The sequence below is a fragment of the Schistocerca americana genome, chromosome 2 (assembly GCF_021461395.2).
Source record: "Schistocerca americana isolate TAMUIC-IGC-003095 chromosome 2, iqSchAmer2.1, whole genome shotgun sequence".
NCBI lineage: Eukaryota > Metazoa > Arthropoda > Insecta > Orthoptera > Acrididae > Schistocerca > Schistocerca americana.
The window spans coordinates 352,998,932-353,026,740 of NC_060120.1; the positions used below are offsets into that span (position 1 = coordinate 352,998,932).

The following is a 27,809-nucleotide window of genomic DNA, read 5'->3' on the forward strand; positions in this document are numbered from 1 at the left end:
CCACTGATGAGAAGAATATTAAAGGCAACGAATAAAAAGCGAAATAACTTCATCGAGCACTGCTTATGAACAGCCGGCAGTGCCTCAGTTTCGGTATGTGCTTTCTCAGGGTTAAGAGAAGGCGAATGCACTAAACAAAAGAACATCGGGAAACCAAGCACCAACTCATAACGAAAAGATTGCACAATATACTGCAAGCAAAATTTCCAGAAGACGGATACTGAAGACGCCGCAGACAAAAGAATTATTCTATGCAGTAACGATTATCTAGGAAGCGTGAATTGCATGTGCTGCTCCACCACACAACTTCTTTTGATACTGTTTTACTTATTCTAAATTTTCATTACCTGATCGTCTCTAAAATACTGTGCGGTTATCACCTGGTTTCCAACAGCGATAGTAGTAAGTAAATCGACTACAAAGTCTTTCAAAGTAGGTCAGACACAAAAAAAAAAAAATCGGAGCTGCGTGTAGCTCATGTCGTTCTGCTTTCAATCGTGAATCTCCGGCTGGGAGTAGTGGCGTACTTCTGTAATCCAAGCTTCTGGGAGGCCGTTGTGTGGGAGAGATCTGGAAACAACTACAGATTCGACCGTTCTACGTGCTCAGGAACGGCCGCGAGGCCTTCATCGAGATCTGCAGGTCGACAGATAATAGTGTGGAAATTTCGGCAAGCGGTGGCTAAGGGTTAAGAGAAGCCAAACGCACTAAACACAAGAAGGTCGGGAAACCGAAGCACACAACTCATAACGAAAAGATTGCGGAATGCAGTGCGAAAGCAAAACTTCGAGAAGACCAACTCTGAAGCCATCGGCGAGCTAGGAATTATTCCGCACAAGAAGCGATCATGTAGGAAGTAGAGCTGCCGCCGAGCCCAGGCAAAGTGCCGCTAACGAAGCGATTGCCTTTGGTGACATCTTTTGCAATAACGACTGCGCGAATCGACGGTATCTCGTAAGGAAGGAAAGAGCAGCAGCTGCCGCTGAGCCCAGGCGCCGTGCCGAACACGCAGAAGGTCCCCGGCTCCATTGCGGGCGGAAACCCGTTTTCGTCGCACTCAGCAAGACACTTGCTACGATCTCTAATGTGACCATTTAAATCATTTTCAAACGTTCCATCAGCAGGGTGCACATGGCTCAAATGAAACATGAAACGGTTTCAGAACTGGTTGTCGGATTTTAGCGCTGACTTGGAGGCCTGGAAATGCGCGAAACAGCCGCCGCCATGCGATTTGTTACCACACCGTTGTACAAAACGCAAGGGCTCGTCCGGGATTTGAACCCGGGACCTCCTGCACCCGAAGCAGGAATCATACCCCTAGACCAACGAGCCTATTCGTTCCGAAAACGCACTGCATGTGAATGACGCCACCTTTGATGGTCTCACCATGTAGGGCTGCAGCTCAGCCAGCGTTCTCCCTGTCTGTCGCGGTTGGATTGTTTCCATCGACGTCTTTTACTACAGGAACTTCACGAATCGGAGGGAGCTCGTAGCCGATGCCCTTGCTAACACAGTAGAGAAACTGTTGCTATTACGAGCCGCCGAGCCCAGGCAAAGTGCCGCTAACGAAGCGATTGCCTTTGGTGACATCTTTTGCAATAACGACTGCGCGAATCGACGGTATCTCGTAAGGAAGGAAAGAGCAGCAGCTGCCGCCGAGCCCAGGCGCCGTGCCGAACACGCAGAAGGTCCCCGGCTCGATTGCGGGCGGAAACCCGTTTTCGTCGCACTCAGCAAGACACTTGCTACGATCTCTACTGTGACCATTTAAATCAACTTCAAACGTTCCATCAGCAGGGTGCACATGGCTCAAATGAAACATGAAACGGTTTCAGAACTGGTTGTCGGATTTTAGCGCTGACTTGGAGGCCTGGAAATGCGCGAAACAGCCGCCGCCATGCGATTTGTTACCACACCGTTGTACAAAACGCAAGGGCTCGTCCGGGATTTGAACCCGGGACCTCCTGCACCCGAAGCAGGAATCATACCCGTAGACCAACGAGCCTATTCGTTCCGAAAACGCACTGCATGTGAATGACGCCACCTTTGATGGTCTCACCATGTAGGGCTGCAGCTCAGCCAGCGTTCTCCCTGTCTGTCGCGGTTGGATTGTTTCCATCGACGTCTTTTACTACAGGAACTTCACGAATCGGAGGGAGCTCGTAGCCGATGCCCTTGCTAACACAGAAGAGAAACTGTTGCTATTACGAGCCGCCGAGCCCAGGCAAAGTGCCGCTAACGAAGCGATTGCCTTTGGTGACATCTTTTGCAATAACGACTGCGCGAATCGACGGTATCTCGTAAGGAAGGAAAGAGCAGCAGCTGCCGCCGAGCCCAGGCGCCGTGCCGAACACGCAGAAGGTCCCCGGCTCGATTGCGGGCGGAAACCCGTTTTCGTCGCACTCAGCAAGACACTTGCTACGATCTCTACTGTGACCATTTAAATCAACTTCAAACGTTCCATCAGCAGGGTGCACATGGCTCAAATGAAACATGAAACGGTTTCAGAACTGGTTGTCGGATTTTAGCGCTGACTTGGAGGCCTGGAAATGCGCGAAACAGCCGCCGCCATGCGATTTGTTGCCACACCGTTGTACAAAACGCAAGGGCTCGTCCGGGATTTGAACCCGGGACCTCCTGCACCCGAAGCAGGAATCATACCCCTAGACCAACGAGCCTATTCGTTCCGAAAACGCACTGCATGTGAATGACGCCACCTTTGATGGTCTCACCATGTAGGGCTGCAGCTCAGCCAGCGTTCTCCCTGTCTGTCGCGGTTGGATTGTTTCCATCGACGTCTTTTACTACAGGAACTTCACGAATCGGAGGGAGCTCGTAGCCGATGCCCTTGCTAACACAGAAGAGAAACTGTTGCTATTACGAGCCGCCGAGCCCAGGCAAAGTGCCGCTAACGAAGCGATTGCCTTTGGTGACATCTTTTGCAATAACGACTGCGCGAATCGACGGTATCTCGTAAGGAATAAAAGAGCAGCAGCTGCCGCCGAGCCCAGGCGCCGTGCCGAACACGCAGAAGGTCCCCGGCTCGATTGCGGGCGGAAACCCGTTTTCGTCGCACTCAGCAAGACACTTGCTACGATCTCTACTGTGACCATTTAAATCAACTTCAAACGTTCCATCAGCAGGGTGCACATGGCTCAAATGAAACATGAAACGGTTTCAGAACTGGTTGTCGGATTTTAGCGCTGACTTGGAGGCCTGGAAATGCGCGAAACAGCCGCCGCCATGCGATTTGTTACCACACCGTTGTACAAAACGCAAGGGCTCGTCCGGGATTTGAACCCGGGACCTCCTGCACCCGAAGCAGGAATCATACCCCTAGACCAACGAGCCTATTCGTTCCGAACACGCACTGCTGTGAATGACGCCACCTTTGATGGTCTCACCATGTAGGGCTGCAGCTCAGCCAGCGTTCTCCCTGTCTGTCGCGGTTGGATTGTTTCCATCGACGTCTTTTACTACAGGAACTTCACGAATCGGAGGGAGCTCGTAGCCGATGCCCTTGCTAACACAGAAGAGAAACTGTTGCTATTACGAGCCGCCGAGCCCAGGCAAAGTGCCGCTAACGAAGCGATTGCCTTTGGTGACATCTTTTGCAATAACGACTGCGCGAATCGACGGTATCTCGTAAGGAAGGAAAGAGCAGCAGCTGCCGCCGAGCCCAGGCGCCGTGCCGAACACGCAGAAGGTCCCCGGCTCGATTGCGGGCGGAAACCCGTTTTCGTCGCACTCAGCAAGACACTTGCTACGATCTCTACTGTGACCATTTAAATCAACTTCAAACGTTCCATCAGCAGGGTGCACATGGCTCAAATGAAACATGAAACGGTTTCAGAACTGGTTGTCGGATTTTAGCGCTGACTTGGAGGCCTGGAAATGCGCGAAACAGCCGCCGCCATGCGATTTGTTACCACACCGTTGTACAAAACGCAAGGGCTCGTCCGGGATTTGAACCCGGGACCTCCTGCACCCGAAGCAGGAATCATACCCCTAGACCAACGAGCCTATTCGTTCCGAAAACGCACTGCATGTGAATGACGCCACCTTTGATGGTCTCACCATGTAGGGCTGCAGCTCAGCCAGCGTTCTCCCTGTCTGTCGCGGTTGGATTGTTTCCATCGACGTCTTTTACTACAGGAACTTCACGAATCGGAGGGAGCTCGTAGCCGATGCCCTTGCTAACACAGAAGAGAAACTGTTGCTATTACGAGCCGCCGAGCCCAGGCAAAGTGCCGCTAACGAAGCGATTGCCTTTGGTGACATCTTTTGCAATAACGACTGCGCGAATCGACGGTATCTCGTAAGGAAGGAAAGAGCAGCAGCTGCCGCCGAGCCCAGGCGCCGTGCCGAACACGCAGAAGGTCCCCGGCTCGATTGCGGGCGGAAACCCGTTTTCGTCGCACTCAGCAAGACACTTGCTACGATCTCTACTGTGACCATTTAAATCAACTTCAAACGTTCCATCAGCAGGGTGCACATGGCTCAAATGAAACATGAAACGGTTTCAGAACTGGTTGTCGGATTTTAGCGCTGACTTGGAGGCCTGGAAATGCGCGAAACAGCCGCCGCCATGCGATTTGTTACCACACCGTTGTACAAAACGCAAGGGCTCGTCCGGGATTTGAACCCGGGACCTCCTGCACCCGAAGCAGGAATCATACCCCTAGACCAACGAGCCTATTCGTTCCGAAAACGCACTGCATGTGAATGACGCCACCTTTGATGGTCTCACCATGTAGGGCTGCAGCTCAGCCACCGTTCTCCCTGTCTGTCGCGGTTGGATTGTTTCCATCGACGTCTTTTACTACAGGAACTTCACGAATCGGAGGGAGCTCGTAGCCGATGCCCTTGCTAACACAGAAGAGAAACTGTTGCTATTACGAGCCGCCGAGCCCAGGCAAAGTGCCGCTAACGAAGCGATTGCCTTTGGTGACATCTTTTGCAATAACGACTGCGCGAATCGACGGTATCTCGTAAGGAAGGAAAGAGCAGCAGCTGCCGCCGAGCCCAGGCGCCGTGCCGAACACGCAGAAGGTCCCCGGCTCGATTGCGGGTGGAAACCCGTTTTCGTCGCACTCAGCAAGACACTTGCTACGATCTCTACTGTGACCATTTAAATCAACTTCAAACGTTCCATCAGCAGGGTGCACAGGGCTCAAATGAAACATGAAACGGTTTCAGAACTGGTTGTCGGATTTTAGCGCTGACTTGGAGGCCTGGAAATGCGCGAAACAGCCGCCGCCATGCGATTTGTTACCACACCGTTGTACAAAACGCAAGGACTCGTCCGGGATTTGAACCCGGGACCTCCTGCACCCGAAGCAGGAATCATACCCCTAGACCAACGAGCCTATTCGTTCCGAAAACGCACTGCATGTGAATGACGCCACCTTTGATGGTCTCACCATGTAAGGCTGCAGCTGAGCCAGCGTTCTCCCTGTCTGTCGCGGTTGGATTGTTTCCATCGACGTCTTTTACTACAGGAACTTCACGAATCGGAGGGAGCTCGTAGCCGATGCCCTTGCTAACACAGAAGAGAAACTGTTGCTATTACGAGCCGCCGAGCCCAGGCAAAGTGCCGCTAACGAAGCGATTGCCTTTGGTGACATCTTTTGCAATAACGACTGCGCGAATCGACGGTATCTCGTAAGGAAGGAAAGAGCAGCAGCTGCCGCCGAGCCCAGGCGCCGTGCCGAACACGCAGAAGGTCCCCGGCTCGATTGCGGGCGGAAACCCGTTTTCGTCGCACTCAGCAAGACACTTGCTACGATCTCTACTGTGACCATTTAAATCAACTTCAAACGTTCCATCAGCAGGGTGCACATGGCTCAAATGAAACATGAAACGGTTTCAGAACTGGTTGTCGGATTTTAGCGCTGACTTGGAGGCCTGGAAATCCGCGAAACAGCCGCCGCCATGCGATTTGTTACCACACCGTTGTACAAAACGCAAGGGCTCGTCCGGGATTTGAACCCGGGACCTCCTGCACCCGAAGCAGGAATCATACCCCTAGACCAACGAGCCTATTCGTTCCGAAAACGCACTGCATGTGAATGACGCCACCTTTGATGGTCTCACCATGTAGGGCTGCAGCTCAGCCAGCGTTCTCCCTGTCTGTCGCGGTTGGATTGTTTCCATCGACGTCTTTTACTACAGGAACTTCACGAATCGGAGGGAGCTCGTAGCCGATGCCCTTGCTAACACAGAAGAGAAACTGTTGCTATTACGAGCCGCCGAGCCCAGGCAAAGTGCCGCTAACGAAGCGATTGCCTTTGGTGACATCTTTTGCAATAACGACTGCGCGAATCGACGGTATCTCGTAAGGAAGGAAAGAGCAGCAGCTGCCGCCGAGCCCAGGCGCCGTGCCGAACACGCAGAAGGTCCCCGGCTCGATTGCGGGCGGAAACCCGTTTTCGTCGCACTCAGCAAGACACTTGCTACGATCTCTACTGTGACCATTTAAATCAACTTCAAACGTTCCATCAGCAGGGTGCACATGGCTCAAATGAAACATGAAACGGTTTCAGAACTGGTTGTCGGATTTTAGCGCTGACTTGGAGGCCTGGAAATGCGCGAAACAGCCGCCGCCATGCGATTTGTTACCACACCGCTGTACAAAACGCAAGGGCTCGTCCGGGATTTGAACCCGGGACCTCCTGCACCCGAAGCAGGAATCATACCCCTAGACCAACGAGCCTATTCGTTCCGAAAACGCACTGCATGTGAATGACGCCACCTTTGATGGTCTCACCATGTAGGGCTGCAGCTCAGCCAGCGTTCTCCCTGTCTGTCGCGGTTGGATTGTTTCCATCGACGTCTTTTACTACAGGAACTTCACGAATCGGAGGGAGCTCGTAGCCGATGCCCTTGCTAACACAGAAGAGAAACTGTTGCTATTACGAGCCGCCGAGCCCAGGCAAAGTGCCGCTAACGAAGCGATTGCCTTTGGTGACATCTTTTGCAATAACGACTGCGCGAATCGACGGTATCTCGTAAGGAAGGAAAGAGCAGCAGCTGCCGCCGAGCCCAGGCGCCGTGCCGAACACGCAGAAGGTCCCCGGCTCGATTGCGGGCGGAAACCCGTTTTCGTCGCACTCAGCAAGACACTTGCTACGATCTCTACTGTGACCATTTAAATCAACTTCAAACGTTCCATCAGCAGGGTGCACATGGCTCAAATGAAACATGAAACGGTTTCAGAACTGGTTGTCGGATTTTAGCGCTGACTTGGAGGCCTGGAAATGCGCGAAACAGCCGCCGCCATGCGATTTGTTACCACACCGTTGTACAAAACGCAAGGGCTCGTCCGGGATTTGAACCCGGGACCTCCTGCACCCGAAGCAGGAATCATACCCCTAGACCAACGAGCCTATTCGTTCCGAAAACGCACTGCATGTGAATGACGCCACCTTTGATGGTCTCACCATGTAGGGCTGCAGCTCAGCCAGCGTTCTCCCTGTCTGTCGCGGTTGGATTGTTTCCATCGACGTCTTTTACTACAGGAACTTCACGAATCGGAGGGAGCTCGTAGCCGATGCCCTTGCTAACACAGAAGAGAAACTGTTGCTATTACGAGCCGCCGAGCCCAGGCAAGGTGCCGCTAACGAAGCGATTGCCTTTGGTGACATCTTTTGCAATAACGACTGCGCGAATCGACGGTATCTCGTAAGGAAGGAAAGAGCAGCAGCTGCCGCCGAGCCCAGGCGCCGTGCCGAACACGCAGAAGGTCCCCGGCTCGATTGCGGGCGGAAACCCGTTTTCGTCGCACTCAGCAAGACACTTGCTACGATCTCTACTGTGACCATTTAAATCAACTTCAAACGTTCCATCAGCAGGGTGCACATGGCTCAAATGAAACATGAAACGGTTTCAGAACTGGTTGTCGGATTTTAGCGCTGACTTGGAGGCCTGGAAATGCGCGAAACAGCCGCCGCCATGCGATTTGTTACCACACCGTTGTACAAAACGCAAGGGCTCGTCCGGGATTTGAACCCGGGACCTCCTGCACCCGAAGCAGGAATCATACCCCTAGACCAACGAGCCTATTCGTTCCGAAAACGCACTGCATGTGAATGACGCCACCTTTGATGGTCTCACCATGTAGGGCTGCAGCTCAGCCAGCGTTCTCCCTGTCTGTCGCGGTTGGATTGTTTCCATCGACGTCTTTTACTACAGGAACTTCACGAATCGGAGGGAGCTCGTAGCCGATGCCCTTGCTAACACAGTAGAGAAACTGTTGCTATTACGAGCCGCCGAGCCCAGGCAAAGTGCCGCTAACGAAGCGATTGCCTTTGGTGACATCTTTTGCAATAACGACTGCGCGAATCGACGGTATCTCGTAAGGAAGGAAAGAGCAGCAGCTGCCGCCGAGCCCAGGCGCCGTGCCGAACACGCAGAAGGTCCCCGGCTCGATTGCGGGCGGAAACCCGTTTTCGTCGCACTCAGCAAGACACTTGCTACGATCTCTACTGTGACCATTTAAATCAACTTCAAACGTTCCATCAGCAGGGTGCACATGGCTCAAATGAAACATGAAACGGTTTCAGAACTGGTTGTCGGATTTTAGCGCTGACTTGGAGGCCTGGAAATGCGCGAAACAGCCGCCGCCATGCGATTTGTTACCACACCGCTGTACAAAACGCAAGGGCTCGTCCGGGATTTGAACCCGGGACCTCCTGCACCCGAAGCAGGAATCATACCCCTAGACCAACGAGCCTATTCGTTCCGAAAACGCACTGCATGTGAATGACGCCACCTTTGATGGTCTCACCATGTAGGGCTGCAGCTCAGCCAGCGTTCTCCCTGTCTGTCGCGGTTGGATTGTTTCCATCGACGTCTTTTACTACAGGAACTTCACGAATCGGAGGGAGCTCGTAGCCGATGCCCTTGCTAACACAGAAGAGAAACTGTTGCTATTACGAGCCGCCGAGCCCAGGCAAAGTGCCGCTAACGAAGCGATTGCCTTTGGTGACATCTTTTGCAATAACGACTGCGCGAATCGACGGTATCTCGTAAGGAAGGAAAGAGCAGCAGCTGCCGCCGAGCCCAGGCGCCGTGCCGAACACGCAGAAGGTCCCCGGCTCGATTGCGGGCGGAAACCCGTTTTCGTCGCACTCAGCAAGACACTTGCTACGATCTCTACTGTGACCATTTAAATCAACTTCAAACGTTCCATCAGCAGGGTGCACATGGCTCAAATGAAACGGTTTCAGAACTGGTTGTCGGATTTTAGCGCTGACTTGGAGGCCTGGAAATGCGCGAAACAGCCGCCGCCATGCGATTTGTTACCACACCGCTGTACAAAACGCAAGGGCTCGTCCGGGATTTGAACCCGGGACCTCCTGCACCCGAAGCAGGAATCATACCCCTAGACCAACGAGCCTATTCGTTCCGAAAACGCACTGCATGTGAATGACGCCACCTTTGATGGTCTCACCATGTAGGGCTGCAGCTCAGCCAGCGTTCTCCCTGTCTGTCGCGGTTGGATTGTTTCCATCGACGTCTTTTACTACAGGAACTTCACGAATCGGAGGGAGCTCGTAGCCGATGCCCTTGCTAACACAGAAGAGAAACTGTTGCTATTACGAGCCGCCGAGCCCAGGCAAAGTGCCGCTAACGAAGCGATTGCCTTTGGTGACATCTTTTGCAATAACGACTGCGCGAATCGACGGTATCTCGTAAGGAAGGAAAGAGCAGCAGCTGCCGCCGAGCCCAGGCGCCGTGCCGAACACGCAGAAGGTCCCCGGCTCGATTGCGGGCGGAAACCCGTTTTCGTCGCACTCAGCAAGACACTTGCTACGATCTCTACTGTGACCATTTAAATCAACTTCAAACGTTCCATCAGCAGGGTGCACATGGCTCAAATGAAACATGAAACGGTTTCAGAACTGGTTGTCGGATTTTAGCGCTGACTTGGAGGCCTGGAAATGCGCGAAACAGCCGCCGCCATGCGATTTGTTACCACACCGTTGTACAAAACGCAAGGGCTCGTCCGGGATTTGAACCCGGGACCTCCTGCACCCGAAGCAGGAATCATACCCCTAGACCAACGAGCCTATTCGTTCCGAAAACGCACTGCATGTGAATGACGCCACCTTTGATGGTCTCACCATGTAGGGCTGCAGCTCAGCCAGCGTTCTCCCTGTCTGTCGCGGTTGGATTGTTTCCATCGACGTCTTTTACTACAGGAACTTCACGAATCGGAGGGAGCTCGTAGCCGATGCCCTTGCTAACACAGAAGAGAAACTGTTGCTATTACGAGCCGCCGAGCCCAGGCAAAGTGCCGCTAACGAAGCGATTGCCTTTGGTGACATCTTTTGCAATAACGACTGCGCGAATCGACGGTATCTCGTAAGGAAGGAAAGAGCAGCAGCTGCCGCCGAGCCCAGGCGCCGTGCCGAACACGCAGAAGGTCCCCGGCTCGATTGCGGGCGGAAACCCGTTTTCGTCGCACTCAGCAAGACACTTGCTACGATCTCTACTGTGACCATTTAAATCAACTTCAAACGTTCCATCAGCAGGGTGCACATGGCTCAAATGAAACATGAAACGGTTTCAGAACTGGTTGTCGGATTTTAGCGCTGACTTGGAGGCCTGGAAATGCGCGAAACAGCCGCCGCCATGCGATTTGTTACCACACCGTTGTACAAAACGCAAGGGCTCGTTCGGGATTTGAACCCAGGACCTCCTGCACCCGAAGCAGGAATCATACCCCTAGACCAACGAGCCTATTCGTTCCGAAAACGCACTGCATGTGAATGACGCCACCTTTGATGGTCTCACCATGTAGGGCTGCAGCTCAGCCAGCGTTCTCCCTGTCTGTCGCGGTTGGATTGTTTCCATCGACGTCTTTTACTACAGGAACTTCACGAATCGGAGGGAGCTCGTAGCCGATGCCCTTGCTAACACAGAAGAGAAACTGTTGCTATTACGAGCCGCCGAGCCCAGGCAAAGTGCCGCTAACGAAGCGATTGCCTTTGGTGACATCTTTTGCAATAACGACTGCGCGAATCGACGGTATCTCGTAAGGAAGGAAAGAGCAGCAGCTGCCGCCGAGCCCAGGCGCCGTGCCGAACACGCAGAAGGTCCGCGGCTCGATTGCGGGCGGAAACCCGTTTTCGTCGCACTCAGCAAGACACTTGCTACGATCTCTACTGTGACCATTTAAATCAACTTCAAACGTTCCATCAGCAGGGTGCACATGGCTCAAATGAAACATGAAACGGTTTCAGAACTGGTTGTCGGATTTTAGCGCTGACTTGGAGGCCTGGAAATGCGCGAAACAGCCGCCGCCATGCGATTTGTTACCACACCGTTGTACAAAACGCAAGGGCTCGTCCGGGATTTGAACCCGGGACCTCCTGCACCCGAAGCAGGAATCATACCCCTAGACCAACGAGCCTATTCGTTCCGAAAACGCACTGCATGTGAATGACGCCACCTTTGATGGTCTCACCATGTAGGGCTGCAGCTCAGCCAGCGTTCTCCCTGTCTGTCGCGGTTGGATTGTTTCCATCGACGTCTTTTACTACAGGAACTTCACGAATCGGAGGGAGCTCGTAGCCGATGCCCTTGCTAACACAGAAGAGAAACTGTTGCTATTACGAGCCGCCGAGCCCAGGCAAAGTGCCGCTAACGAAGCGATTGCCTTTGGTGACATCTTTTGCAATAACGACTGCGCGAATCGACGGTATCTCGTAAGGAAGGAAAGAGCAGCAGCTGCCGCCGAGCCCAGGCGCCGTGCCGAACACGCAGAAGGTCCCCGGCTCGATTGCGGGCGGAAACCCGTTTTCGTCGCACTCAGCAAGACACTTGCTACGATCTCTACTGTGACCATTTAAATCAACTTCAAACGTTCCATCAGCAGGGTGCACATGGCTCAAATGAAACATGAAACGGTTTCAGAACTGGTTGTCGGATTTTAGCGCTGACTTGGAGGCCTGGAAATGCGCGAAACAGCCGCCGCCATGCGATTTGTTACCACACCGTTGTACAAAACGCAAGGGCTCGTCCGGGATTTGAACCCGGGACCTCCTGCACCCGAAGCAGGAATCATACCCCTAGACCAACGAGCCTATTCGTTCCGAAAACGCACTGCATGTGAATGACGCCACCTTTGATGGTCTCACCATGTAGGGCTGCAGCTCAGCCAGCGTTCTCCCTGTCTGTCGCGGTTGGATTGTTTCCATCGACGTCTTTTACTACAGGAACTTCACGAATCGGAGGGAGCTCGTAGCCGACGCCCTTGCTAACACAGAAGAGAAACTGTTGCTATTACGAGCCGCCGAGCCCAGGCAAAGTGCCGCTAACGAAGCGATTGCCTTTGGTGACATCTTTTGCAATAACGACTGCGCGAATCGACGGTATCTCGTAAGGAAGGAAAGAGCAGCAGCTGCCGCCGAGCCCAGGCGCCGTGCCGAACACGCAGAAGGTCCGCGGCTCGATTGCGGGCGGAAACCCGTTTTCGTCGCACTCAGCAAGACACTTGCTACGATCTCTACTGTGACCATTTAAATCAACTTCAAACGTTCCATCAGCAGGGTGCACATGGCTCAAATGAAACATGAAACGGTTTCAGAACTGGTTGTCGGATTTTAGCGCTGACTTGGAGGCCTGGAAATGCGCGAAACAGCCGCCGCCTTGCGATTTGTTACCACACCGTTGTACAAAACGCAAGGGCTCGTCCGGGATTTGAACCCGGGACCTCCTGCACCCGAAGCAGGAATCATACCCCTAGACCAACGAGCCTATTCGTTCCGAAAACGCACTGCATGTGAATGACGCCACCTTTGATGGTCTCACCATGTAGGGCTGCAGCTCAGCCAGCGTTCTCCCTGTTTGTCGCGGTTGGATTGTTTCCATCGACGTCTTTTACTACAGGAACTTCACGAATCGGAGGGAGCTCGTAGCCGATGCCCTTGCTAACACAGAAGAGAAACTGTTGCTATTACGAGCCGCCGAGCCCAGGCAAAGTGCCGCTAACGAAGCGATTGCCTTTGGTGACATCTTTTGCAATAACGACTGCGCGAATCGACGGTATCTCGTAAGGAAGGAAAGAGCAGCAGCTGCCGCCGAGCCCAGGCGCCGTGCCGAACACGCAGAAGGTCCCCGGCTCGATTGCGGGCGGAAACCCGTTTTCGTCGCACTCAGCAAGACACTTGCTACGATCTCTACTGTGACCATTTAAATCAACTTCAAACGTTCCATCAGCAGGGTGCACATGGCTCAAATGAAACATGAAACGGTTTCAGAACTGGTTGTCGGATTTTAGCGCTGACTTGGAGGCCTGGAAATGCGCGAAACAGCCGCCGCCATGCGATTTGTTACCACACCGCTGTACAAAACGCAAGGGCTCGTCCGGGATTTGAACCCGGGACCTCCTGCACCCGAAGCAGGAATCATACCCCTAGACCAACGCGCCTATTCGTTCCGAAAACGCACTGCATGTGAATGACGCCACCTTTGATGGTCTCACCATGTAGGGCTGCAGCTCAGCCAGCGTTCTCCCTGTCTGTCGCGGTTGGATTGTTTCCATCGACGTCTTTTACTACAGGAACTTCACGAATCGGAGGGAGCTCGTAGCCGATGTCCTTGCTAACACAGAAGAGAAACTGTTGCTATTACGAGCCGCCGAGCCCAGGCAAAGTGCCGCTAACGAAGCGATTGCCTTTGGTGACATCTTTTGCAATAACGACTGCGCGAATCGACGGTATCTCGTAAGGAAGGAAAGAGCAGCAGCTGCCGCCGAGCCCAGGCGCCGTGCCGAACACGCAGAAGGTCCCCGGCTCGATTGCGGGCGGAAACCCGTTTTCGTCGCACTCAGCAAGACACTTGCTACGATCTCTACTGTGACCATTTAAATCAACTTCAAACGTTCCATCAGCAGGGTGCACATGGCTCAAATGAAACATGAAACGGTTTCAGAACTGGTTGTCGGATTTTAGCGCTGACTTGGAGGCCTGGAAATGCGCGAAACAGCCGCCGCCTTGCGATTTGTTACCACACCGTTGTACAAAACGCAAGTGCTCGTCCGGGATTTGAACCCGGGACCTCCTGCACCCGAAGCAGGAATCATACCCCTAGACCAACGAGCCTATTCGTTATGAAAACGCACTGCATGTGAATGACGCCACCTTTGATGGTCTCACCATGTAGGGCTGCAGCTCAGCCAGCGTTCTCCCTGTCTGTCGCGGTTGGATTGTTTCCATCGACGTCTTTTACTACAGGAACTTCACGAATCGGAGGGAGCTCGTAGCCGATGCCCTTGCTAACACAGAAGAGAAACTGTTGCTATTACGAGCCGCCGAGCCCAGGCAAAGTGCCGCTAACGAAGCGATTGCCTTTGGTGACATCTTTTGCAATAACGACTGCGCGAATCGACGGTATCTCGTAAGGAAGGAAAGAGCAGCAGCTGCCGCCGAGCCCAGGCGCCGTGCCGAACACGCAGAAGGTCCCCGGCTCGATTGCGGGCGGAAACCCGTTTTCGTCGCACTCAGCAAGACACTTGCTACGATCTCTACTGTGACCATTTAAATCAACTTCAAACGTTCCATCAGCAGGGTGCACATGGCTCAAATGAAACATGAAACGGTTTCAGAACTGGTTGTCGGATTTTAGCGCTGACTTGGACGCCTGGAAATGCGCGAAACAGCCGCCGCCATGCGATTTGTTACCACACCGTTGTACAAAACGCAAGGGCTCGTCCGGGATTTGAATCCGGGACCTCCTGCACCCGAAGCAGGAATCATACCCCTAGACCAACGAGCCTATTCGTTCCGAAAACGCACTGCATGTGAATGACGCCACCTTTGATGGTCTCACCATGTAGGGCTGCAGCTCAGCCACCGTTCTCCCTGTCTGTCGCGGTTGGATTGTTTCCATCGACGTCTTTTACTACAGGAACTTCACGAATCGGAGGGAGCTCGTAGCCGATGCCCTTGCTAACACAGAAGAGAAACTGTTGCTATTACGAGCCGCCGAGCCCAGGCAAAGTGCCGCTAACGAAGCGATTGCCTTTGGTGACATCTTTTGCAATAACGACTGCGCGAATCGACGGTATCTCGTAAGGAAGGAAAGAGCAGCAGCTGCCGCCGAGCCCAGGCGCCGTGCCGAACACGCAGAAGGTCCCCGGCTCGATTGCGGGCGGAAACCCGTTTTCGTCGCACTCAGCAAGACACTTGCTACGATCTCTACTGTGACCATTTAAATCAACTTCAAACGTTCCATCAGCAGGGTGCACATGGCTCAAATGAAACATGAAACGGTTTCAGAACTGGTTGTCGGATTTTAGCGCTGACTTGGAGGCCTGGAAATGCGCGAAACAGCCGCCGCCATGCGATTTGTTACCACACCGTTGTACAAAACGCAAGGGCTCGTCCGGGATTTGAACCCGGGACCTCCTGCACCCGAAGCAGGAATCATACCCCTAGACCAACGAGCCTATTCGTTCCGAAAACGCACTGCATGTGAATGACGCCACCTTTGATGGTCTCACCATGTAGGGCTGCAGCTCAGCCAGCGTTCTCCCTGTCTGTCGCGGTTGGATTGTTTCCATCGACGTCTTTTACTACAGGAACTTCACGAATCGGAGGGAGCTCGTAGCCGATGCCCTTGCTAACACAGTAGAGAAACTGTTGCTATTACGAGCCGCCGAGCCCAGGCAAAGTGCCGCTAACGAAGCGATTGCCTTTGGTGACATCTTTTGCAATAACGACTGCGCGAATCGACGGTATCTCGTAAGGAAGGAAAGAGCAGCAGCTGCCGCCGAGCCCAGGCGCCGTGCCGAACACGCAGAAGGTCCCCGGCTCGATTGCGGGCGGAAACCCGTTTTCGTCGCACTCAGCAAGACACTTGCTACGATCTCTACTGTGACCATTTAAATCAACTTCAAACGTTCCATCAGCAGGGTGCACATGGCTCAAATGAAACATGAAACGGTTTCAGAACTGGTTGTCGGATTTTAGCGCTGACTTGGAGGCCTGGAAATGCGCGAAACAGCCGCCGCCATGCGATTTGTTACCACACCGTTGTACAAAACGCAAGTGCTCGTCCGGGATTTGAACCCGGGACCTCCTGCACCCGAAGCAGGAATCATACCCCTAGACCAACGCGCCTATTCGTTCCGAAAACGCACTGCATGTGAATGACGCCACCTTTGATGGTCTCACCATGTAGGGCTGCAGCTCAGCCAGCGTTCTCCCTGTCTGTCGCGGTTGGATTGTTTCCATCGACGTCTTTTACTACAGGAACTTCACGAATCGGAGGGAGCTCGTAGCCGATGCCCTTGCTAACACAGAAGAGAAACTGTTGCTATTACGAGCCGCCGAGCCCAGGCAAAGTGCCGCTAACGAAGCGATTGCCTTTGGTGACATCTTTTGCAATAACGACTGCGCGAATCGACGGTATCTCGTAAGGAAGGAAAGAGCAGCAGCTGCCGCCGAGCCCAGGCGCCGTGCCGAACACGCAGAAGGTCCCCGGCTCGATTGCGGGCGGAAACCCGTTTTCGTCGCACTCAGCAAGACACTTGCTACGATCTCTACTGTGACCATTTAAATCAACTTCAAACGTTCCATCAGCAGGGTGCACATGGCTCAAATGAAACATGAAACGGTTTCAGAACTGGTTGTCGGATTTTAGCGCTGACTTGGAGGCCTGGAAATGCGCGAAACAGCCGCCGCCTTGCGATTTGTTACCACACCGTTGTACAAAACGCAAGTGCTCGTCCGGGATTTGAACCCGGGACCTCCTGCACCCGAAGCAGGAATCATACCCCTAGACCAACGAGCCTATTCGTTCCGAAAACGCACTGCATGTGAATGACGCCACCTTTGATGGTCTCACCATGTAGGGCTGCAGCTCAGCCAGCGTTCTCCCTGTCTGTCGCGGTTGGATTGTTTCCATCGACGTCTTTTACTACAGGAACTTCACGAATCGGAGGGAGCTCGTAGCCGATGCCCTTGCTAACACAGAAGAGAAACTGTTGCTATTACGAGCCGCCGAGCCCAGGCAAAGTGCCGCTAACGAAGCGATTGCCTTTGGTGACATCTTTTGCAATAACGACTGCGCGAATCGACGGTATCTCGTAAGGAAGGAAAGAGCAGCAGCTGCCGCCGAGCCCAGGCGCCGTGCCGAACACGCAGAAGGTCCCCGGCTCGATTGCGGGCGGAAACCCGTTTTCGTCGCACTCAGCAAGACACTTGCTACGATCTCTACTGTGACCATTTAAATCAACTTCAAACGTTCCATCAGCAGGGTGCACATGGCTCAAATGAAACATGAAACGGTTTCAGAACTGGTTGTCGGATTTTAGCGCTGACTTGGAGGCCTGGAAATGCGCGAAACAGCCGCCGCCATGCGATTTGTTACCACACCGTTGTACAAAACGCAAGGGCTCGTTCGGGATTTGAACCCAGGACCTCCTGCACCCGAAGCAGGAATCATACCCCTAGACCAACGAGCCTATTCGTTCCGAAAACGCACTGCATGTGAATGACGCCACCTTTGATGGTCTCACCATGTAGGGCTGCAGCTCAGCCAGCGTTCTCCCTGTCTGTCGCGGTTGGATTGTTTCCATCGACGTCTTTTACTACAGGAACTTCACGAATCGGAGGGAGCTCGTAGCCGATGCCCTTGCTAACACAGAAGAGAAACTGTTGCTATTACGAGCCGCCGAGCCCAGGCAAAGTGCCGCTAACGAAGCGATTGCCTTTGGTGACATCTTTTGCAATAACGACTGCGCGAATCGACGGTATCTCGTAAGGAAGGAAAGAGCAGCAGCTGCCGCCGAGCCCAGGCGCCGAGCCGAACACGCAGAAGGTCCGCGGCTCGATTGCGGGCGGAAACCCGTTTTCGTCGCACTCAGCAAGACACTTGCTACGATCTCTACTGTGACCATTTAAATCAACTTCAAACGTTCCATCAGCAGGGTGCACATGGCTCAAATGAAACATGAAACGGTTTCAGAACTGGTTGTCGGATTTTAGCGCTGACTTGGAGGCCTGGAAATGCGCGAAACAGCCGCCGCCATGCGATTTGTTACCACACCGTTGTACAAAACGCAAGTGCTCGTCCGGGATTTGAACCCGGGACCTCCTGCACCCGAAGCAGGAATCATACCCCTAGACCAACGAGCCTATTCGTTCCGAAAACGCACTGCATGTGAATGACGCCACCTTTGATGGTCTCACCTTGTAGGGCTGCAGCTCAGCCAGCGTTCTCCCTGTCTGTCGCGGTTGGATTGTTTCCATCGACGTCTTTTACTACAGGAACTTCACGAATCGGAGGGAGCTCGTAGCCGATGCCCTTGCTAACACAGAAGAGAAACTGTTGCTATTACGAGCCGCCGAGCCCAGGCAAAGTGCCGCTAACGAAGCGATTGCCTTTGGTGACATCTTTTGCAATAACGACTGCGCGAATCGACGGTATCTCGTAAGGAAGGAAAGAGCAGCAGCTGCCGCCGAGCCCAGGCGCCGTGCCGAACACGCAGAAGGTCCCCGGCTCGATTGCGGGCGGAAACCCGTTTTCGTCGCACTCAGCAAGACACTTGCTACGATCTCTACTGTGACCATTTAAATCAACTTCAAACGTTCCATCAGCAGGGTGCACATGGCTCAAATGAAACATGAAACGGTTTCAGAACTGGTTGTCGGATTTTAGCGCTGACTTGGAGGCCTGGAAATGCGCGAAACAGCCGCCGCCATGCGATTTGTTACCACACCGTTGTACAAAACGCAAGTGCTCGTCCGGGATTTGAACCCGGGACCTCCTGCACCCAAAGCAGGAATCATACCCCTAGACCAACGAGCCTATTCGTTCCGAAAACGCACTGCATGTGAATGACGCCACCTTTGATGGTCTCACCTTGTAGGGCTGCAGCTCAGCCAGCGTTCTCCCTGTCTGTCGCGGTTGGATTGTTTCCATCGACGTCTTTTACTACAGGAACTTCACGAATCGGAGGGAGCTCGTAGCCGATGCCCTTGCTAACACAGAAGAGAAACTGTTGCTATTACGAGCCGCCGAGCCCAGGCAAAGTGCCGCTAACGAAGCGATTGCCTTTGGTGACATCTTTTGCAATAACGACTGCGCGAATCGACGGTATCTCGTAAGGAAGGAAAGAGCAGCAGCTGCCGCCGAGCCCAGGCGCCGTGCCGAACACGCAGAAGGTCCCCGGCTCGATTGCGGGCGGAAACCCGTTTTCGTCGCACTCAGCAAGACACTTGCTACGATCTCTACTGTGACCATTTAAATCAACTTCAAACGTTCCATCAGCAGGGTGCACATGGCTCAAATGAAACATGAAACGGTTTCAGAACTGGTTGTGGGATTTTAGCGCTGACTTGGAGGCCTGGAAATTCGCGAAACAGCCGCCGCCATGCGATTTGTTACCACACCGTTGTACAAAACGCAAGGGCTCGTCCGGGATTTGAACCCGGGACCTCCTGCACCCGAAGCAGGAATCATACCCCTAGACCAACGAGCCTATTTTTTTTTGTTTTTTTTGTTTCCTTTTTTTTTTTTTTTTTTTTTTTTTACTCATTTTTGTTTGGGCCTCCTTCCCTCCCCTTCAGCCCGACCTGACGCTCACCAAAATCGCCTTCCGCGGCGTCGGCTTCTTCTGCCTTGAAGTTTAGTTATGGATTTTCTCCGTTTTATCGTAGATAATGGCTCCTTGCCAATTAAAATCAATGAACTTCATCCGAGAGAAATAAAATGGTGCCGTGAAGGTGAAGACACCGGAGTGCAAGGTAAAAGTAATGTTCTCCAGTAAAGAATAGTATGACCAAGGGTCTTGTTGGATCAATGAACCTCTATTGTTCCATAAGATTAAGATTCTTTCTTATGAAATTAAAGCGGCTCTCCGCCGGGTGGAAAAAAAAAAAAAAGAAAAAAAAAAAAAAAAAAAAAAATTTGCATTCAAAAGTAATAATAAATCAAAGAAAGATAAATTGATGAATGTGGTAGTACTGGACTCGGAGTGTCCACGGTGGGAATGTCGCGTGGTGACTGCGTCAAGGTTTGTCTTCTCGTGAAGTAGATATCTCATTTTCCGTGTCGGATCTTGACACTGTCACTCCTAGAGTTCCTCCAAGGTTGTTAGCCCAAAGTGTCGTCTCATAACTTTGATGCAGTCACTCGCGAAATGCGGCCGTGCCGTCGTGGGCCTGTTCGTAAACGTGCAATCCGAGGGGTGTTCACATACCCATCACCATAATTTGTAACATATTTCCATACGTGTCTGCATAATCCCTGTGTCGCATGATCAGTGCGTGTTGATATTCCAAGTACGCGAGGTAGTCATCAAGTGATGCACGGCGATTGTTGATGATAAAGGCAATGGTGTGGCCTAACATCCATATGGCCGCGTTGTGTTTCCTGCGTGGATATCGTATTTTTTGCGGACGGAGCAATTCCATTGGATCCACGTGTTGTGGTACAGTACGGTCGATGATTGCTAAGTTCCTCCGCATATGAGCGACGATCGGCCCTGCGGTACTACAGGTTAACCGGTGGGCCATAGTGTCCACATAGCCGCATAAGTCGCAGTTCGGCGTGGGGCTGAGGTGGATCTTGTGCAATTTTTCATTGGTAGGCACCTTGTCGTTGATAACTAAGTACCATGCGGATGCGACCCTTGAAGGCAATACGTGACTATGGACAGTTCTCCAGACTGTATTCCACTGGATTTGCGGGTATTTTTGTGTTATTCTGTTGGTTCTGCCGTCGGTTGTAAGGAAGCTATATATCTTGGTGTTGGTATACGGTGGATGGATGCCCTCTGCGTAACGAATGTAACTAAATTCACTGTAATATAGTCGGATGTGGCGAAAGGTCATCGGTATCGTGGCCTCATTGATAGGTGGACTTAGACTGCATGGCTTCCAGCTTGAGAGGATGGTCCTCGTGAAACTCGATGTAGCTTGCTTAACAATTTTCTGCATGCGGTTAATTAATAATGTCCGGCATTTGTGTTTGGTACTGATGAGACCAACTCCCCCTCTCGACGATGGTAGGGTTAATGTTTCAAAGCTGACTTTAAATAGATGTCTCCGCAGCACGTACCAACAGAATGCTTTTTGTATACTGGCTGCGAGGTGATCGGAAACCGGTAAAATTTGAGCTAAATAATACATACGGCTCGCTATAGATATGCGAACTGTATGAACTTTCTGCAAGAGATCCAGTTCCCTACCAGAATAAATACAGGTTGTTGCTCGAACCTTGTGCAACATATCTGTCCAGTTTTTGGTGGCCATAACATCAGGGACCGCACACCAATAAACGCCAAGAGATTTGTGTTGGTCTTTCGTTGCACACCAATCGATATGGGTGACATCACCGATTCCGCACCCGACGTGTAGCAACGTCGTCTTCCTTTTGTTGAGCTTCGCGCCGGTGACCGCATTGAAGGTGTTGACAATGTGTCCTATCTCCAGGAGATTAGCCTCTGAAGTTACACCTAAGCAGACGTCATCAGCGTAAGCAATACATGCCATCTTCTGCATGCCAATGGGGATTCCTCTGGACCTCTGATTTATGGTCATAAGCAGAGGCTCGACAGCGATGGCATACAACGCCATCGATAACGGGCAGCCTTGTCGGATTGATCGTCTGATCGTTATTGCGTCCGTTAAGTGACCATTGACAATTACACGAGACGTGGCGTTGGAAATTAATTGACGTAGCAGAGTGACGAAACGGCAGCCAAAACCCATCTTCAGCAGTGCCTTAGTCAGGTATTCGTGACTGATGCGGTCATACGCTTTTTCAAAATCGAGAAAAAGCAACGCCCCAGGCTCTTGAGTGTGCGCCAATGTGCATATCACTTCCCTGAGATCGCAGGCAGCTGATATTATGCTTCGGCCAGGTACCGCTCCATATTGATGGTTTCCAAGGAGTTTGTTCAGTACCGGTTGCATGCGCTGCTTCACTGCCCTCGTTATGATTTTAAAATCCGAGTTGAGTAGCGTAATCGGTCTGAGACCTTGGATCTTCCGACTGTTGCCTGGTTTCGGCAAAAGTACAATAAAGCCTTCCCTCAATTCGTTTGGAACAGAATCAAGTCTCCACATCTCATTAGCTATTTGGAGAAACGTTGGAGCCAGGATGTCCCAATAGTGCTGATAAAATTCTGCGCCGAGACCGTCGGGGCCAGGGGATTTCCGTTTTGCAGCGCTGAAGACCGCCTGTTTTAAGTCTTCTGCACTGAAAGCCGCCTCTATAGTTTCAATGTCCTCGTGTGATAAGACAGAAGGGATGTCCCTGAGGACTTCGTCGCAGAGAGCGTCGTCAACCTCTTGTCTGTTATACAGGTCACTGAAGTGGCGGTATATATGCAATGCGATGTCCCGTTGTTTAGTAAAGACAGTTCCCGCTCCATCTTCCACTTCTTCAATTAGCTTGGCTTTCTCTCGCCGCAGAGTGCGTAAGGTATGGTAGAGGGAAGCCGTCTCATCTGCCGCGATGTCCTTGGGCTGTGACCTACGTATGGTGACTTCCATTTGCTGGCGATAGAGAGTCATAATCTTAGCTTTATATTTCTTGATGCGGCAGTAGGTGTCAACGGCTGTGATGTCAGCGCCATGGTATAATTCCCGAAGACCAGAAAAATAAAATTCTATTGTCTGCCTATGCCAGTACGACTGCTGATACGCATAGCGTTTAATCGTTGTCCGAAGCTTAGGTTTTGCACTATGGAGCCACCATTCGGTGATAGACCGATACCCGGTTTGCGTGCGCTGTAGTTGCCCCCACACCTGTGTTATCTCTTCGTCCAGCTCTCTGTCTGGCAACAGGCCAACATTCAGTTTCCAATAACCCCTTCCACGAGTTACTTGTGGGCGTTGGAGGTTTACATAGCATTGGTGTACGCTATGGTCTGAAAAGCTGACGGGGGCGATATCACTGTTGGCTACCCTACGACCAAGAGCGGGGGAGACATAAATCCGGTCGATCCTGCTGGCAGAGTTATTGGTAATGTGCGTGTATGCTACGCGATCGCCGTGTATAAGTTCCCAGCTGTCTAGTAGTTTCAGTCCTTGCACAAGACAGTCGAGCTCCGTGCACTTATTAAAGTTGGGCGTTTGATCCTTTGGTGAAAGAACGCAGTTAAAATCTCCGCCTAAAATACAGTTCTCAGCATGTCCACCAATTAAAAAGGGGATATCGTTTTTATAAAAGGAGGACCGTTCCTGTCGGCGGTTGCTGCCGGATGGTGCATATAAGTTGACAATCTGAATACCGTTAACTATACATGCGATGCCTCTGCCATTAATGAGCCGTACTACATTTGAGTGGGGGATGCCATCTCGTAACAAAATTGCGGTCCCAGTATGGTCTTCTTTGCTAATATTTACTATAGTGGTAAACCCAGCTACTGTCGGTTCCACGCAAACTTCCTGTAGTAACCCAATGTCCACGTTCGTTCGGCGGATGAAGTCGGTAAACGCTCGAAGTTTTACATCGGTCTGGATTCTGTTCATGTTAATGGTCGTCAGATTATACGTAAAGATTTCAGTCATTGAGGCAGAAATTGCGCAGCTGGGAAAGACCATCACCTCTATGCATACACATACACACACCACTACAGCACTACAAACACCTATAAGGGGCCCTCGTGGCGGTCTGTCTCATCGTCCGAACCCCACGAAGGTCCCGGAGGTTGCTGCCGGCCGTCGTCAGATTCCATAGGTACTACTCCGTCGGGTGGGGGCGATTCTGGAGCAGCAGATTGGCTGGTTTTTAATTTTGCAGCCACCTGTTGCGCCACGGGCTTCAACTGTTTTGCAGTCTGTGTAGCACCGTCGCGAGCAACGCGAGGTTTCTTTTTATCAGGGGACACTCTGCGTTTGGCATCTTTTGGTGCATCGTAATCTGCCTTTTTAGCTTTCCGGGAACCTGAAGCTGCATGCGGTAGGTTGGTATTTAATTGGCTATCAGGGGAATCTGCAAGAACTGTGACAGTTTCAGCAGGCTGTAATGTCACCTGTCGGGTGTTCACGGGGTCGGAATGCCAAGGGTCACTTGAAGGAACGTCGGTGACGGAGCGGATGTTGTCCGACAGCTCAAGGGAAGTGTCTTCTTTCGCCGTTGCGGGTTCATCTACATTCGTGGGAAGGATAGATTCCTTTGCAGCTTCGCCCTCGACAGAATTTTGTTCAGGAATGATGGGTGATTCCGTGTTGATATTATGACCTGCCGGAGCGTCGGACATTTCCACGTCACCGGAATGTGTGACGGCAGATGTGTCGTGCGCGGCACTGTACATCGCGGCATCAGCAGAGCTCGCGAAAAGGCCGGCACCGGTAAACAAGCGGCTGGCAACGGTGGCGTACTGTGCACGCGGCTGGCCGTCCGGCCCTGTCTCGGCCGGCAACTGCACAGGTCTCCTGCGCGGACATTGAGCTCTGAGGTGGCCGAACATGTTACAAACAGAGCATGTGCGAGGCTGCCCTTCATAAACAACTAGAGCTTTAAAACCGCACATATGAACGAAAGACGGAATGTGAGTTTCTAGGTCAATCCTGACAGTTCTGACCCCGTTGTCAACTTTATAGTACATGTTGCCACCCCAACGATCGGCGGTGACTGAGTACACGGTACCGTACTTGGATAGGGCCTCCTTGATGTACTTAAAGTCAAGTTCAAAGGGTAGCAAGTGCACTTTAACTGCCCGAAGTCCTAGTCCGGCGTAAGTAATGGCAACACGACTCACCTCGCAATTGCTGGTCTTGTATTCGGCGACCCCGTTCGTAGTGGCCATAATCCTCTGGCAGATATCGTCGTTTTTAAATTTAACGTAGAAAACGTTGCTCAAAAAATCATATCCCATGCCAAGGCAGTCTTCTGCAGGTACTTTAAACGTGTCACGAAACCAATCATCAAACTCGTAAACCTTAGGACGCACGACATCGAAACTAAAGCTGAACTTTAAAGTGTACTTCCTTAAATGAGACTCCATTATGCACGAATACCAACAACTCACAAAGCGCACAATGTAAACACACGCGAGCGTAAACGCCGAGCACGCTGCGCTGCTGCGTCCGACCGCTAAGGCGGCTCGGCCGCGACTGAGCCTATTCGTTCCGAAAACGCACTGCATGTGAATGACGCCACCTTTGATGGTCTCACCATGTAGGGCTGCAGCTCAGCCAGCGTTCTCCCTGTCTGTCGCGGTTGGATTGTTTCCATCGACGTCTTTTACTACAGGAACTTCACGAATCGGAGGGAGCTCGTAGCCGATGCCCTTGCTAACACAGAAGAGAAACTGTTGCTATTACGAGCCGCCGAGCCCAGGCAAAGTGCCGCTAACGAAGCGATTGCCTTTGGTGACATCTTTTGCAATAACGACTGCGCGAATCGACGGTATCTCGTAAGGAAGGAAAGAGCAGCAGCTGCCGCCGAGCCCAGGCGCCGTGCCGAACACGCAGAAGGTCCCCGGCTCGATTGCGGGCGGAAACCCGTTTTCGTCGCACTCAGCAAGACACTTGCTACGATCTCTACTGTGACCATTTAAATCAACTTCAAACGTTCCATCAGCAGGGTGCACATGGCTCAAATGAAACATGAAACGGTTTCAGAACTGGTTGTCGGATTTTAGCGCTGACTTGGAGGCCTGGAAATGCGCGAAACAGCCGCCGCCATGCGATTTGTTACCACACCGTTGTACAAAACGCAAGGGCTCGTCCGGGATTTGAACCCGGGACCTCCTGCACCCGAAGCAGGAATCATACCCCTAGACCAACGAGCCTATTCGTTCCGAAAACGCACTGCATGTGAATGACGCCACCTTTGATGGTCTCACCATGTAGGGCTGCAGCTCAGCCAGCGTTCTCCCTGTCTGTCGCGGTTGGATTGTTTCCATCGACGTCTTTTACTACAGGAACTTCACGAATCGGAGGGAGCTCGTAGCCGATGCCCTTGCTAACACAGAAGAGAAACTGTTGCTATTACGAGCCGCCGAGCCCAGGCAAAGTGCCGCTAACGAAGCGATTGCCTTTGGTGACATCTTTTGCAATAACGACTGCGCGAATCGACGGTATCTCGTAAGGAAGGAAAGAGCAGCAGCTGCCGCCGAGCCCAGGCGCCGTGCCGAACACGCAGAAGGTCCCCGGCTCGATTGCGGGCGGAAACCCGTTTTCGTCGCACTCAGCAAGACACTTGCTACGATCTCTACTGTGACCATTTAAATCAACTTCAAACGTTCCATCAGCAGGGTGCACATGGCTCAAATGAAACATGAAACGGTTTCAGAACTGGTTGTCGGATTTTAGCGCTGACTTGGAGGCCTGGAAATGCGCGAAACAGCCGCCGCCATGCGATTTGTTACCACACCGTTGTACAAAACGCAAGGGCTCGTCCGGGATTTGAACCCGGGACCTCCTGCACCCGAAGCAGGAATCATACCCCTAGACCAACGAGCCTATTTTTTTTTTCTTTTTTTTGTTTTCTTTTATTTTTTTTTTTTTTTTTTTTTTTACTCATTTTTGTTTGGGCCTCCTTCCCTCCCCTTCAGCCGGACCTGACGCTCACCAAAATCGCCTTCCGCGGCGTCGGCTTCTTCTGCCTTGAAGTTTAGTTATGGATTTTCTCCGTTTTATCGTAGATAATGGCTCCTTGCCAATTAAAATCAATGAACTTCATCCGAGAGAAATAAAATGGTGCCGTGAAGGTGAAGACACCGGAGTGCAAGGTAAAAGTAATGTTCTCCAGTAAAGAATAGTATGACCAAGGGTCTTGTTGGATCAATGAACCTCTATTGTTCCATAAGATTAAGATTCTTTCTTATGAAATTAAAGCGGCTCTCCGCCGGGTGGAAAAAAAAAAAAAGAAAAAAAAAAAAAAAAAAAAAAAAAAAATTTGCATTCAAAAGTAATAATAAATCAAAGAAAGATAAATTGATGAATGTGGTAGTACTGGACTCGGAGTGTCCACGGTGGGAATGTCGCGTGGTGACTGCGTCAAGGTTTGTCTTCTCGTGAAGTAGATATCTCATTTTCCGTGTCGGATCTTGACACTTTCACTCCTAGAGTTCCTCCAAGGTTGTTAGCCCAAAGTGTCGTCTCATAACTTTGATGCAGTCACTCGCGAAATGCGGCCGTGCCGTCGTGGGCCTGTTCGTAAACGTGCAATCCGAGGGGTGTTCACATACCCATCACCATAATTTGTAACATATTTCCATACGTGTCTGCATAATCCCTGTGTCGCATGATCAGTGCGTGTTGATATTCCAAGTACGCGAGGTAGTCATCAAGTGATGCACGGCGATTGTTGATGATAAAGGCAATGGTGTGGCCTAACATCCATATGGCCGCGTTGTGTTTCCTGCGTGGATATCGTATTTTTTGCGGACGGAGCAATTCCATTGGATCCACGTGTTGTGGTACAGTACGGTCGATGATTGCTAAGTTCCTCCGCATATGAGCGACGATCGGCCCTGCGGTACTACAGGTTAACCGGTGGGCCATAGTGTCCACATAGCCGCATAAGTCGCAGTTCGGCGTGGGGCTGAGGTGGATCTTGTGCAATTTTTCATTGGTAGGCACCTTGTCGTTGATAACTAAGTACCATGCGGATGCGACCCTTGAAGGCAATACGTGACTATGGACAGTTCTCCAGACTGTATTCCACTGGATTTGCGGGTATTTTTGTGTTATTCTGTTGGTTCTGCCGTCGGTTGTAAGGAAGCTATATATCTTGGTGTTGGTATACGGTGGATGGATGCCCTCTGCGTAACGAATGTAACTAAATTCACTGTAATATAGTCGGATGTGGCGAAAGGTCATCGGTATCGTGGC

General features: G+C 51.9%; 30 non-coding genes across 30 annotated transcripts; all 30 read right to left on the bottom strand.

Annotated features, from left to right (window-relative positions):
* Positions 1-1,260: 1,260 nt before the first annotated feature.
* Positions 1,261-1,332, bottom strand: Trnap-cgg. Its single transcript has one exon. It is a non-coding gene; the product is annotated as a tRNA-Pro (tRNA).
* Positions 1,333-1,933: 601 nt separating this feature from the next.
* Trnap-cgg lies at positions 1,934-2,005 on the bottom strand. The gene has a single exon. It is a non-coding gene; the product is annotated as a tRNA-Pro (tRNA).
* Positions 2,006-2,606: 601 nt separating this feature from the next.
* Trnap-cgg lies at positions 2,607-2,678 on the bottom strand. Its single transcript has one exon. It is a non-coding gene; the product is annotated as a tRNA-Pro (tRNA).
* Positions 2,679-3,279: 601 nt separating this feature from the next.
* Trnap-cgg lies at positions 3,280-3,351 on the bottom strand. Its single transcript has one exon. It is a non-coding gene; the product is annotated as a tRNA-Pro (tRNA).
* A 600-nt stretch (positions 3,352-3,951) lies between these two features.
* On the bottom strand, positions 3,952-4,023 carry Trnap-cgg. The gene has a single exon. It is a non-coding gene; the product is annotated as a tRNA-Pro (tRNA).
* A 601-nt stretch (positions 4,024-4,624) lies between these two features.
* On the bottom strand, positions 4,625-4,696 carry Trnap-cgg. The gene has a single exon. It is a non-coding gene; the product is annotated as a tRNA-Pro (tRNA).
* Positions 4,697-5,297: 601 nt separating this feature from the next.
* Positions 5,298-5,369, bottom strand: Trnap-cgg. Its single transcript has one exon. It is a non-coding gene; the product is annotated as a tRNA-Pro (tRNA).
* Positions 5,370-5,970: 601 nt separating this feature from the next.
* On the bottom strand, positions 5,971-6,042 carry Trnap-cgg. Its single transcript has one exon. It is a non-coding gene; the product is annotated as a tRNA-Pro (tRNA).
* A 601-nt stretch (positions 6,043-6,643) lies between these two features.
* On the bottom strand, positions 6,644-6,715 carry Trnap-cgg. The gene has a single exon. It is a non-coding gene; the product is annotated as a tRNA-Pro (tRNA).
* Positions 6,716-7,316: 601 nt separating this feature from the next.
* Trnap-cgg lies at positions 7,317-7,388 on the bottom strand. Its single transcript has one exon. It is a non-coding gene; the product is annotated as a tRNA-Pro (tRNA).
* A 601-nt stretch (positions 7,389-7,989) lies between these two features.
* Positions 7,990-8,061, bottom strand: Trnap-cgg. Its single transcript has one exon. It is a non-coding gene; the product is annotated as a tRNA-Pro (tRNA).
* Positions 8,062-8,662: 601 nt separating this feature from the next.
* On the bottom strand, positions 8,663-8,734 carry Trnap-cgg. Its single transcript has one exon. It is a non-coding gene; the product is annotated as a tRNA-Pro (tRNA).
* Positions 8,735-9,328: 594 nt separating this feature from the next.
* On the bottom strand, positions 9,329-9,400 carry Trnap-cgg. Its single transcript has one exon. It is a non-coding gene; the product is annotated as a tRNA-Pro (tRNA).
* A 601-nt stretch (positions 9,401-10,001) lies between these two features.
* On the bottom strand, positions 10,002-10,073 carry Trnap-cgg. The gene has a single exon. It is a non-coding gene; the product is annotated as a tRNA-Pro (tRNA).
* Positions 10,074-10,674: 601 nt separating this feature from the next.
* On the bottom strand, positions 10,675-10,746 carry Trnap-cgg. Its single transcript has one exon. It is a non-coding gene; the product is annotated as a tRNA-Pro (tRNA).
* Positions 10,747-11,347: 601 nt separating this feature from the next.
* On the bottom strand, positions 11,348-11,419 carry Trnap-cgg. The gene has a single exon. It is a non-coding gene; the product is annotated as a tRNA-Pro (tRNA).
* Positions 11,420-12,020: 601 nt separating this feature from the next.
* Trnap-cgg lies at positions 12,021-12,092 on the bottom strand. The gene has a single exon. It is a non-coding gene; the product is annotated as a tRNA-Pro (tRNA).
* Positions 12,093-12,693: 601 nt separating this feature from the next.
* On the bottom strand, positions 12,694-12,765 carry Trnap-cgg. The gene has a single exon. It is a non-coding gene; the product is annotated as a tRNA-Pro (tRNA).
* A 601-nt stretch (positions 12,766-13,366) lies between these two features.
* On the bottom strand, positions 13,367-13,438 carry Trnap-cgg. Its single transcript has one exon. It is a non-coding gene; the product is annotated as a tRNA-Pro (tRNA).
* Positions 13,439-14,038: 600 nt separating this feature from the next.
* On the bottom strand, positions 14,039-14,111 carry Trnap-cgg. Its single transcript has one exon. It is a non-coding gene; the product is annotated as a tRNA-Pro (tRNA).
* Positions 14,112-14,712: 601 nt separating this feature from the next.
* Trnap-cgg lies at positions 14,713-14,784 on the bottom strand. The gene has a single exon. It is a non-coding gene; the product is annotated as a tRNA-Pro (tRNA).
* Positions 14,785-15,385: 601 nt separating this feature from the next.
* On the bottom strand, positions 15,386-15,457 carry Trnap-cgg. The gene has a single exon. It is a non-coding gene; the product is annotated as a tRNA-Pro (tRNA).
* Positions 15,458-16,057: 600 nt separating this feature from the next.
* On the bottom strand, positions 16,058-16,130 carry Trnap-cgg. Its single transcript has one exon. It is a non-coding gene; the product is annotated as a tRNA-Pro (tRNA).
* Positions 16,131-16,730: 600 nt separating this feature from the next.
* Positions 16,731-16,803, bottom strand: Trnap-cgg. The gene has a single exon. It is a non-coding gene; the product is annotated as a tRNA-Pro (tRNA).
* A 601-nt stretch (positions 16,804-17,404) lies between these two features.
* On the bottom strand, positions 17,405-17,476 carry Trnap-cgg. Its single transcript has one exon. It is a non-coding gene; the product is annotated as a tRNA-Pro (tRNA).
* Positions 17,477-18,076: 600 nt separating this feature from the next.
* On the bottom strand, positions 18,077-18,149 carry Trnap-cgg. The gene has a single exon. It is a non-coding gene; the product is annotated as a tRNA-Pro (tRNA).
* Positions 18,150-18,749: 600 nt separating this feature from the next.
* On the bottom strand, positions 18,750-18,822 carry Trnap-ugg. The gene has a single exon. It is a non-coding gene; the product is annotated as a tRNA-Pro (tRNA).
* Positions 18,823-19,423: 601 nt separating this feature from the next.
* Trnap-cgg lies at positions 19,424-19,495 on the bottom strand. The gene has a single exon. It is a non-coding gene; the product is annotated as a tRNA-Pro (tRNA).
* Positions 19,496-25,690: 6,195 nt separating this feature from the next.
* Trnap-cgg lies at positions 25,691-25,762 on the bottom strand. Its single transcript has one exon. It is a non-coding gene; the product is annotated as a tRNA-Pro (tRNA).
* A 601-nt stretch (positions 25,763-26,363) lies between these two features.
* On the bottom strand, positions 26,364-26,435 carry Trnap-cgg. Its single transcript has one exon. It is a non-coding gene; the product is annotated as a tRNA-Pro (tRNA).
* Positions 26,436-27,809: the final 1,374 nt, after the last annotated feature.